This window comes from Harpegnathos saltator, unplaced genomic scaffold (genome assembly GCF_003227715.2).
Source record: "Harpegnathos saltator strain DR-91 unplaced genomic scaffold, Hsal_v8.6 scaffold244, whole genome shotgun sequence".
Classification (NCBI taxonomy): domain Eukaryota; kingdom Metazoa; phylum Arthropoda; class Insecta; order Hymenoptera; family Formicidae; genus Harpegnathos; species Harpegnathos saltator.
Window position 1 is genome coordinate 553,921 of NW_020230033.1, and position 13,217 is coordinate 567,137.

The following is a 13,217-nucleotide window of genomic DNA, read 5'->3' on the forward strand; positions in this document are numbered from 1 at the left end:
ATATATCTTGAGTTATATCGTTCATTTGGTCACTATTATTTTTGAACTGTGTAATCCATATTTAAAAAATTAAATTAATTTTATAAACTATATTTTAACTAATTTTTTTAATTATTTACATTACTTTCAATATTCGAAATTTGTTCATTAAATTTTAAGTTCTCTTTGAGTTCTTCTAACACTTTTATTTCATTTGTGATTTTTTCATCAATTGTCACGTTACTTTTAAGTATATTGACATTCAAAACTTGTTCATTGAAGTTAGAGTCCTCCTTGAGTTTTTCAAACATTCTTTTACCCTTCATTTCATTTTCAATCTTTTCATCGACTGTAAAACAAATATAATGAAATTAAGTTTGTTAACATATTCGTATAAAATATTTTATATAATAATTTACAAACCTACGAGCAAGTAATATTGACGAAAATCTTCAAAAAGCACATTAGCTCCACATGTTGAATGACAATCTTTCGAAGTATTTATATGAGATTTTGTTATATTCAAAATTCCTGTTTCCAGTGTTAAATTGCTTGCATTTTTTTCTGATAATAGAACTATCTCTAAATTATTAATAACATCCGTATCTACTAATGCTATATAAGATTTTGAGTTTACAATCTCAATCGACGCTTCACTTTTGTCTAGTTCGGAGTTCTTTTTCATTCACATTCGTACAATTATTAATGTTTGTCCTGAAATAAACGCGAATAACTACATTATTACAAAGTTAATAAGTAACAAAGTGTTCGAAGAATATAAATCAAATATTTAGTTATTATAATATTAATTATAAAATTTTTATTTTGCATATAAAAGTTTTTATTATAATTAATATTAAATGTTCAAAATATTTAATTTAATTATTTATATTGTTGCTAATCTAATTATTTATACAGAGTCTTTTCATGTCCATCCAATATTTAAAAAGATCCTCATTGCTAATATTAGAAATCTTCATGCTTCCATTTGATAAAGCATTTTTAAAATCCTGAAGATCATCAGAACTCAATCGATGTTTGAGATACTTGAAATGTTTCTTAGCTTCTTGTTCACTTGTATCTGTTGATTCTTGATTCACAGGCTCACTAGACTCTGCAATTTTTATCTGTTTTTTTTATTTCAAATATTAAAATCTACAGTATCTGGAGAAAATAGTGAAAACCCACATGTTTGGAAGCCATTTTTAATAATATTTGTTAAATTAGGCATTGAATCCAAAGTTTGTTTTAAAATTAGAACAAAATTTTCTTTTTTTAATTTTTCAGTTCCATGATCACTTCTCCATTGATCAACAATTTTCTTCCACTTTAATTTTAATGGATGAAATATTGCCACATCAAGTAGTTGCAGTATGTGTGTTGCATTAGAATATAAAGTGATGAGCTCTATTTGGTTCACTTTACACAATTGTGATAAAGTAAAGGTCAAATATGATACATGACCATCTATGTGTAAAACTACTGGAAATCGAATGTTCTTTATGAGCCATGGATGGAATTTAGTAATTATATAATTATAAAAGCTGTCTGCTATTATCCATCCTCTTTCAGTGTTCCCAGCAATCCATCCTAGAGGCAGACTGTAAGACTTGCTGGTATCCTTTCATACTAGAAAAGAATGGTCATAGATGGTAACACAGTATCTTCAGCATTTACTGTAAACAAAACTCTTTCTCATCACTGTGCACAACTTTATAAACAGATTGCGATCTTTTATGAGCCAATATACTGTCTGCCTTTGGAATTAAGAAAAAAGCACTTTCATCTAAGTTAAACACTTTTGATGGATGGATATTTAGTAGATTTAACTTTTGTAAATGTTCTTTGATTTCACTAAACTACTTTAAAACACTTTCTGTTGCTGATGTTTGACTCATTGTCAAATTTTGAGCGATTCTTGAAGTCACATCTGGATGTCTACGACAAAAACTTTCCTACTAGTGCCTACCTGGCTTATTATCTTTGAAAGGTGTTTTCCTTTCTAACTCAGTGAAAAGTTTCTGCACACTCTGAAGAAACTGAGATTTCATAACAGGAAAACCTCTTTCGCCATAGTAGAAAATCCAATCAACAACTAATTTTTCTTCTTTAGCTGTTAAATATGTGCTAGGCTCTTTAACATCTTCAACTGGAATTATATTTTACTGCTTTGTGTACAAAGTACTTCTTGATATTTAGAATATATCAGCAGGTTTCCGTGTAGACATCCCCTTTTCAACTTTTTTAAATACATCATTCACATTTTGTTGACTATATTTCTTATTGTATACTGTTTTTGTTTTATTTTTTTTCTTCCTATCCTTATTCATGTTAAGTTTTCTGTAAACAAAAAAATGTCAAAAGTAAATAATTAAAAATTTGAGATTATATATATTGTGTATGAACAAAAATGAACAATTACATAAAACTTAAGAAATATATATAATCTAATAAAATATTGATACATACAATGTAAGGAATAAATATAATTAAAACAAATATAATAAAAATTTTGAGGTTACATATACTATTACATATTGTTAATAAAAATGAACGAAAAAAATGTATAAAACTGAAAGAGATATATAATTTCGCTACAAGTGATGTTTAAAAAACATACAAGTTTTATACAAAAAATAAGCACAAAAACTCCAATACATGTTACGGCTAGGTACTAGGATACACGAGTAAGGTCTGGTTTACAATAGATGTTGTAAGCTGTAAGCCGTAAGAATTGACGAATCACAGTCGATTATTACAAAAATAAATCGGCTATAATTGGTCAGTTCTTATGGCTTACAACTTATACGACACGTATTGTAAAATGACCTTAAGCACTTTGGGTGTGACGACTTGCCCGATAACTGAACAGCCGGTTAGTTATCGGGCAAGCAAGATTATTATATACCGATTTATAGCCACGTAAATTTTTATTTGAAAAACAATTTAAATATACAATTTCTTGTTTTCTATTTACTATAAATATTCTTAAGATTCTATCTTATTTATGGAATTATTAGCTATTAGGAATGAATTAGCTATTTTATTTATGGAAAAAAACCTATTATTATAATTATTATTATCTTAAGAAGTACCACACTTTCCTTAGTCATATCTCAAGGAATCTGAAAACTCACAGTATATTTAATTACGATAATTCAAATCATTTTCTAAATATTCTAAATAAAAAGTTTCATGACATTTTCAATGACAGACTGAATAACTAAATAACTAAATAATATAAATCAGAAAAAAATATTTTTCTTACGTTATGTACGTAACTTAATAAAAATGAAATATCTATCAATGGTCAGGTAATGGGACGTGACCAGTCATTGATACTTTTATCTTATATCATAAAACACAAAAATGCATGTGCATACATACATGCGTGGTGAAAGAGAGAGAGAAGAGGGAGGGAAGGAGAGAGAGAGTAGGAAAAAAAGATAATATTAAACAGAAATATGTGTTTCTGTAAATATATGTTTATTTTTTTTTTAATTAGTTTACATTATATATCTAAATTTATTTTGTACTCTAAACACCCCAAATAATACATGATATCATTTCAGTATATTGAGTTTATATTGGATATACTGGATGTATAGGTATGAATAACGCGTATTTACTTGTTACTTATCATATAATTACTTATAATATATTTACTTATTACTTATAATATATTACTTATATATTATTTATATATTTCTTGTAGTATATTGTTTGCCATATATTACAATAACTCATAAGCAATGTCCTCTAGTTAGTTATTGAATGTTATAAATATAGACATTTTAGAAATAACATCTGCATTTTCTGTGAAAATGACTTAAATGTTTTAATAGTGAGAAGGGTGGTAACATAATATTTCTGATGATTAGTGTGAATTATTTTACGTACGTTGTGTTTTTCTAATTTATTTACTAATTTATTGTATGCTCTCTAATCATTATGTCTGGTTAAAAATTTAAAAGTATTCAGAATTATAAGTTTGTTAATCCTAAAATATAGTACATGAGTTTGGGAGATCTATATGAAATTTCGATCGCTGGCTACATAAAGAATGAAGAAAAAAAAGGTTCGGACTAGGAGAGAAATGTAAGTAGTCTTTACTATCGATCGTTACGTTGACCAGTTTCAGTGATTAGCTGGAATCAAAAGTACGAGAGTAAAATCTTTTTGTGGATTTGTGAGACTTACCTAAATAACCTGCGGATAACAAAACCCCTAGCAGATCCATAGCCTATTGTGTCCGCTTTAAACTCGTGTTCCATGGACAGCGTCTGTTGAAATAATCTTATGGCAGGTTGATGGCAAAAATGACTGCTGTCAAACTGCCATAAGATCGTTTCAACGGACACTGTCCACGACCTTAATGTGGAAAATAGGCTATGGATTTGCTGTGGGATTTCGTTATCGGCGGACTCGCTACCTGAGTAGTGTATAACTTTCATATAATATCGCAACAAATGGATCTGGAGATATAGATTCTGTCCATTGACAGTGCATCGAAAAACGTAATATAAATGTTTAAAATGCATTTGTCTACTAGTGCACGTGTCAACATTGAACAAACATTTGTAAAAACTGCTCTATTATAATTAGATTTGTCCATACTATGATGCACTAAACATAATTTTAGAACGAAAAATATCGTATGAAACATGTCAATTTTAGACATTTTAATTAATTGTAAAGGCACATTATATCCTTATCATCATATCTTGTAAAAAATCTTGTAAAAAAATCATATTTTGTAAAAGGAATCACAATACCATATTTATTTCTTGAAAGCATCAAATACTAGCTTTAAATACGGGGCTTCATCTAAAAGCTTTTCAAAGATATGATTAAAAAAAGAAAAGTCTTTAATAATTTTACAATATCATTTTTCGGTAATGCCGTCTGTTTAGTCGCATTTCTGAAACTCTGAACATTACATTTAAAAGAAGTTTGTTTAAAAATATTGATCTAGAAATAAAAATATTGATCTGTGACTTCAAAGTTACATACATCTCTCAGATCCATGTAGTGCATACACCCGCGCGTATTTGCGTGTATGGGTATCGAATGTGCTGTATTGTGAGGTTAAAGGAGGAATCATTTGTTGAGTCATTTTCAAAATTATTTCTAAAAATTTTTTCTAGAGAAAGTGCACGCGTGACGTCTATATTTTATTTATAAAATAAATCTAAGAACCTTAACATCAAGTATTAATATGTAAATTTCTATTTTCTACAAAACAAGTGATATCATAAGTTAGATATCATTAGACCAAGTAAAAATAAAATAAAAATAAAAAAGAACTGTACAAAAGTAAATGTTTTTATCCATAAAAAAATATTTTATTTAAAAAATATAGAAATTCTAAAAACGTTAGAGTAAAATATTAATATGTAAACTTCTATTTTCTACAAAAGAAATGATATTATGTAATTAGGCTAAATAAAAAAATATAATTATATAATAGTAAATGTTATTATTAAAAATTCGCACAAAAAACACTTGGCGTGCCTTTTAACATACTGAGTTACATTACTAAATTATTCTTGACGGAGTTACATTATTTTTATTGAACTTGGGCACGCCAAGGGTTTTTTGCGCGAATTTTTAATAATAGCATTTACTATTATATAATTATATTTTTTTATTTAGCCTAATTACATGATATCATTTCTTTTGTAGAAAATAGAAGTTTACATATTAATATTTTATTCTAACATTTTTAGAATTTTTATATTTTTTAAATAAAATATTTTTTTATAGATAAAAACATTTACTTTTGTACAGTTCTTTTTTATTTTTATTTTATTTTTACTTGGTCTAATGATCTAACTCATGATATCACTTGTTTTGTAGAAAATAGAAATTTACATATTAATACTTAATGTTAAGGTTCTTAGATTTATTTTATAAATAAAATATATTTTATAAGTGTTTTTTATAGAGGCATTAGCTTTTGTACAATTATATTCGTACAGGTAAGCGCGAGAACTTGGTTATTTTTATATATCTTATCTTTATGATACCACTTGTTTTGTAGAAAATAGAAATTTACATATTAATACTTAATGTTAATGTTCTTAGATTTATTTTATAAATAAAATATATTTTATAAGTGTTTTTTATAGAGGCATTAGTTTTTGTACAATTATATTCGTATAGGTAAGCGCATGAACTTGGCGTCTTTTTTTACTTTTTTTTAAAAAGGTAAGTTTTGTACGGATATCACTCCTTTTTTTACAAATCAAAAGTAAACCAGTGGTAGAATAGAGGAAGATCCTGTCTATACAATCACGTGTAACGATTTGTCGAGTTATCACACGTGAATGTATAGATAGGAAACTTCTTTCTATTTTGTCGTCTATAATTTTACATAGTTCCAGAGCAGGCCCTACCATTATCACGCTCGTCATATTTTAAAATATTATTATTGGTATACATTCTTTCTTATTAACGTTTTTAAATATATGTTATTTAATATTTCATCTATCTACTGGTATACGGTGGTTCTCTGTTAATTTAAAAGAAGTAGGAAAGCCCACCACCATCCCCGTCATATTTTACTGACATACGACGGTCCCTTTCTAATGTAATATTTCTTATTAACATTTTTCATTGATACAACGGTCCTCTTGTAATACAATATTCTCTCCTAATGCAATATTTTTTATTAAAGTTCCTTTATCGGTATATAACAGTTCTCTCCTAATTCAATATTTCTTACTAACGTTTCTAGATATATAATTTTAAACTTCATCTATCTACTGAGATATTACGTCCTTTGTTAACTTAATTAATATAAAATAGAAGTAGAAGAAGCTCTACCACCACCCCCGTCATATTTTATTATATTATTACTGACATACGACAATTTATATCAACAAAATTCTTATTTATCCCTTATTTATTATTAATTTTCTACGAGAAAAGTATATAAATGTCCTTGGAACCTCTTGGCCATTGCTTCTTTTTAATATGTATATCATCAGCTTCAATCCACACATTAGAAGTCCCTTCTCTACATATACTTGTATAATGACCATTATCGATACTTGATCCATGATGAAATACGGCATTTATAATTTTATAAGATTGCCCAGCTATTAATATTTTGTTTGTTGAAATGGCGCATACATTAATTTTGTTATGTATTTTCATCAATTTATCATCCGGTGAAAACAATATTCGTATAGCAATTATTTTTTGTATTAATATTAATTCAGTTTTAAATAATATATCATTTCCTGCACAATGATTCATTAGATGTTCACATGATTCATTAGATGATTGATGCCAACCAGAAAACGTAATATCTATCAATTTCTGAAGTTTATAACTTTTCTTCTTAAAATCAAAAATAGGAATAGAAATACTAATATCATTATTAGTAGTACATTTGGTATAATTAAAAGATTTGCATCGGTTTATAGTATTTAGCTGATATTTTAGTAAATTTTTAATAGAATCATATTTGGTACAAAGAGCCATAAGAAATTCAAATGCCTCTCGTTTTATGTTACTAGAAAAATACTCCCCAAAATATTGCCGTATCGAATATGTACTCAATTTAGCGATTCCATTTTTATATCGATATATTAATTTACTTAAAACCTTTTACTTATCAAAAATTAACAATTCTTTTCTGATATCATCTAAATGTAATAAACATTGCAATATTGCATTGACATAACATGAAACCTTATCTGCATTTTGAAAACCATATATAATCCATGCAGTATTTTGAGTTTCTTTATATGGCTCTTGAACAGAAAAAGTCACTTTTGGCAATATCCACAACACATATTTCATTTTTCGATAATGTTTTTTTGAAATAGTAATCATTATAGCCTATGCTTCATATATTCGTTTTAAACGATTATATTCAATAATAGCTTCTTCACTAGCTTTTACTGAAGAAGGGTCAAAGTTAATTGTATAAGCAAACGAACTCACCGAGTGAAGTTCGCTTGGAATTATGCTTGTGGTCTCGTCCGGATGGATACTGTAGTAGTGTCATCTGTACACGCACTCCTCAACAGTTCATCTTCCAGCCAGAGCGAAAAGGGGGCGCGCGCGCCACCGCTCTCCCGCGCGCTCGCGCAGGACCATCTCATTTTTCAGAACGAAAATCGCCCAATATGAAGACCGCGGGTGGAAATCGCGGAAGCTGTGGGAGGGAAGATCCATCCGGACAAGTCCATAAGCATAATTCCAAGCGAACTTCACTCGGTGAGTTAGTTTGCTTATACAATTATGCTCTGTGGTCTCGTCCGGATGGATATTGTAGATGTTCAGAAGGCGATTTGCAGAGCGCAACTGGCCGCAACGGTATGCATTAACCGAAGTGTATTAAACTGCAAGGAAAAACGTGAACTTAAGCGTGAAGGACGGAGTTCGTAAAATCCTCAGGGTGGAGGATGGGACGATTATAGAAAAACGAGCGAAAATTTGGGAGGAGTCTGACAAACCGGCCGCATGTTTGCTTCAGTTTAAAGCTACCCCTTCCGTGCCGCCAATGAGGTGAATGTATGACGGGTACTATGCAGTGTGAACAAATCAGTGCGGACACAGCATTCGCTAAGGCTTGTTCGCAGCCAGTGACTAATTGTTTGCGTGCCGACGGCGCGATGCGAACATACATAAGAATAAAAAGAGAATCGCCCGAGGAATTACACAGATTGTGAGTAATTTCTAAATAATGCTTAACTAAGGAGTAAATACCTAAGCTCGTGTTATCCGGGAACGGATGAAAAAAGGAAAGAAAGGCTGAGAACTTCCGGGCGCTTCTTGAGGCGCTCCGGGATTTTTATAGTAAGTTTGTCTGAAAGATTGTCTGAGAAAAACGGAATGAGACGAGTGTTTGCGCACGCTGACTTGTGCCAAGAGCTAGGCGCAAGGCTAACTTTCTGGATAACAGCGACAGGAGAAGCGAGTCGTACGGATACATAGTAGCGAAGTGAGCAATAATAGGTTCTGGATCCCAGACCAAATCGCAACGAGGATGGAGAGGCCTGAGCATCCCCGCCCACGAAACCACGCTTAACAAGCGCATGGATATCAATCTCGCTATGTGTGACAGAGACGGCGCTACGAATTGTATTGAGTGTCGAATACGAACGGACACGCGTGAACTCGTGAGCGAAAAAATTTAGAAATTGTTCCGGAGCTGGTGAGAACAAAGGGATGCTCGAGAAGTGACAATAAAAACGACCAGTCTCAAAGAAGGCGAGAATACTGACGGACCGTAGCGTCCCTGAGTGAAGCGACAGTAGTCTCCGCACTAGGTGGTACCTGGCGGTCAAGGAAAACTAGCCGGATAAGCTCGACCACCAGGAAAAACGTCCACCAAGCCGGATGACGACCCCTGAAAAGGAGAAGAAAGCAAATCAGGAGATGGCGTAAGGATGAGAAGCGTCCCCACAAAAAGACGATTGAACAGGGGAAACCACGCTTGAGATGGCCATGAAGGGGCGACGACGTCCTCTACGCGGATGTTAATAATTTTACGATGAATGCACGGTAAAAGAATGAATGGGGAAAGACGAAAAATTATGTATCTGCCCAGGAGAGTGTAAACGCGTTCATTGCCACAGAGCTAGGGTAGGGAAAAACCAAGAGATGTAAGAGGCGTAGCATTTTGCATTGATAATAAATGTAAACAGGTCTACGTCAAATGGTCCAAATGTAGTCAAGATCTTCGAAAAAGCGGCGTGCGACAATGACCATTCAGTATCTAAGCTGACGACTTGTGATTTGCCATTCGTGATGGTATTGTGAATAGAGGCAATATAGGCAGCAAAGACGAAAACATTACAGTCTTCGCACCACGTCCAGATTTGCCGCGCTAAAGATGTAAGGTGCTGGTATTGCACCGAGCCTAAACGGTTGATACAGGCAATGGCCGTAGTATTGTCGATGCGGAGGAGAATGTCGCAGTTTCGAAGATCTGCAGCAAAGTAATGTAAAGCATAAAAAAAACAGCTTTGAATTCAAGAAAATTTATATGACGGGACTCTTCAGACATCTCTTAACGTTATCTAGGAAGAGGAGAATGTCGTGAGCGTGGAGCATCAGGCAGCTCAGCGGCCCAGAGCAGCCGCCCGGCAAGCGAAAGACCCGGGTTCGACTCCCGGTCCAGCAACCACTGCGCTCTCGACATTTTTCCCTTTTCGGAACGAAAATAAGATGCAGGTCCCGAACGCACGGCGTCCTGTCTCCACCTAGTATGCCCTCCTTCTTTCATGGTCCCCTTCAGACGCCGACCACCAACCACGGATATGACGTGATCCACACGATGGTCCCCCCTGATGGTCCAGCCTGAGAGAGAGAGAGAGAGAGAGAGAGAGAGAGAGAGAGAGAGAGAGAGAGAGAGAGTGTGTCCGAATAAATTTCGCGAGCAGCGACCCCGGAACGTACAGGATGATGCATCAACATACAGCTCAGTACGACGGGTTGCCAGTTGCTAGGAGCGCCAGTAATATCATCAATGTCGATAATAGCAGGCATGTCGGTATAGTCACTCGCGTACCTGTGAAACGAAATTGTGCACTAGTCGTCAACGGTTTGGCATAATAAGATTAAAAACATAATATTTATAAAATATTTATAAAATATTATGTTTATTTTGTATTTATGTTGTGTATTATGTTGTATTTATATTATGTTGTAATGTTATGTTATAATATTATGTTGTATTTATAAAATATTTATAAAATATTATGTTTTTAATCTTATTATGCCAAACCGTTGACGACTAGTGCACAATTTCGTTTCACAGGTACGCGAGTGACTATACCGACATGCCTGCTATTATCAACATTGATGATATTACTGGCCCTCCTAGCAACTGGCAACCCGTCGTACTGAGCTATATGTTGATACATCACCCTGTACGGCCTCAGCCTGACGGGAGTTAGAAAAAATAAAAAAAACCACTATCGGAAGTTGCGTTGTAGCTACATAACTGCCAGTAGAATGCGCTGAGGCGAGAGACTTTCCACGCTCGAGATCCTCGATGTGTAAGAGACCATATTTCACCACAGGACAGACAGATACAAGAGAGCCTACCATGTTCGCGAAGTCCCGTATACGGCAGCGGGATTTCGTGGAAAAATCGAAAGATAGTGGCAATGTTGTGCGGATACTAATTGAAATTTCTCATAATTAAAGAGAAAAAACCGAGCAAAAAACCGTGGTCGCGTAATCGGGCCATGATGAGCGTAAGAGCATGGTGAAAATATGTGGCGCCATGTCCAAAAAGCAATGCGATAAATTCGTAAGTAACCGAACGCCACTGGAAGCGGAAGAGAACGGCGACAGTGAGCCGTAATGAGCACTAAGAGATATGCCTCTTCTAAATGAAAATATGGCGGCGACAGGTAAGTATTTAATTGTTTGAGGTTTAGTATAAAGCTCATACTTCCCGACGTTTTCTTGACAAGGAAAAAACTCGATAAGAACTGGTCGGGGGGGAGGAGAGGTGATAACTACAGCTCCCTTATGGTTCCGGCCGGGATCGAACTAGCGATCTTCTGCGTGTAAAGCCGACGTGATAACCGCTACACCACGGAACCTAACTTTCGAAAGTAGACGCGAAATTTTTGTATCGCAAGCCGCCGCAACAGTCGGAGAAAAAAGGTTCCGATAAGGATACCCGAAGCGCTGATGGGGATCTGAACGGGATATCATATCCACACACGACACCCAGGATTTCCGCGTCGCATTGGTCACCTCCTTTTACGTAGACCGAAAAACGGCCAATCGGCTCGCAGTTCTTACATCCGTCAACGGCGAGACCGGAAGTGGAAGCGAGGGCGAAGAAACCCCGGGAGTGCTTCACCTTCGGCATGGTCTCTGACCTGCGAACCGCAGTCATTACCCGTGGAGCAGGGGCTCGCAAATTTCCCTGACGTGCTGGAGGTGGCTGAGAAGGATGGTGAGCAGCCGCCGTCGGGGGTTCATCGGCGGCTTCGAGAGGTCCCGTTCCGCTTTCTTGCAGGCTTGCGTAGACCTGAGGTGTTCGGCGAGTAACGAGCCAATCAGCCACTCGTCAATAACTGGGTAGTCAACAGCTGATTTGCTGACAAAAGTGAGGCACGGTTTGATAAAGAAAAAACTTGCCTGACCAATGAGAGGCGGAATCGGTGGTTCGCCAAAAGATGAGTCACCTCCACTATTTTGCGAGGGCATCTTTTACAGGAGCATCTAGCGATAGGCCGCAAAAATGGCGTAGAAGATCAGAAAACCTTGAGCTAGTCGCGTTAAGACGAGCGCCAACCTGCTATTGTTCCCGTGCCTGATGCTCGTCTCGTTTCAGAACACATATGCATTTTCCAAGTGCTGAAAACAAGCTCCTAGTTGAGCTTGGGGCAATCTAGCTGCAGGAGTTCGCCCTGAACTGCAACTGAAGTTGGTACTTGGACAGTAAAGCCATGCGAGTATTCTCCTTCAGGCCGGAGTGAACCTCACTGCAAGTAGAGGCGAGGATGAGTGAATCCCAGGAAGATTCAGCCACAGGAAGAGGGGAGCTGAAGAGCTCATTCGCCAACTACGACATATTCTCCTTCTCGGAGTCGTTTAGCTCCAAAGAGAGTGGAGAAAACTCGGCGACGGAGACGGTGGCTAGCAGGGGCTGGCCCGCGAAGAGGCATGGTCAGATAGAGCAATCGGATACGTGCCTTCGGGTAACGAAGGCAACGCACCTGGTACGCCGCCCCGGTTCTCAAGAACCGGATGCTCATCTGCCTGCTAGTCCTCTGGAACGGCGATGAGAATATCGTCAGCCAGGGTTGAGCCAGCGTCTTACCCCATAGAGACCGGACGTCGTCGGCAGGCAGAGAAGCGGAAGCCCGTTGGGTCTTCATAAAAGCCAAAAAAAATATCCTGCAGGATAGCGGTGAGGCCCGCCCGCGACGATTGAAAAGCATCGCGCAAGGAAGTGCGCGACCTAACCTCCAAATCGCACTCGCGCGAGCGACTGCCGAGGTCTCGTTCACGCGATCTATCGTGAGAATTATGCCGATGCTTTCGGGAACGATGGTTCCTATGCTTAGACATCCTGGAGACCACCCTGGAAAAGAGCGGATGATGAAAAAATACAATACACACAGCACACAAAAAATAACGAACTGTGAGTTGCGCGCAACAGAAACACAATGAGATGGTCCTGCGCGAGTGCGCGGGAGAGCGGTGGCGCGCACGCCTCCTTTTCGCTCTGGCTGGAAGATGAACTGTTG

General features: G+C 35.7%; 1 protein-coding gene and 1 non-coding gene across 11 annotated transcripts in view; one reads left to right on the forward strand and one right to left on the reverse strand.

Moving 5' to 3' along the window:
- The window catches only part of Ecr (ecdysone receptor), a 385,687-nt gene that overhangs the window by 260,835 nt on the left and 111,635 nt on the right, over positions 1 to 13,217 (forward strand). The window lies entirely within an intron of this gene.
- Positions 11,483 to 11,555, reverse strand: TRNAV-UAC (transfer RNA valine (anticodon UAC)). The gene has a single exon. It is a non-coding gene; the product is annotated as a tRNA-Val (tRNA).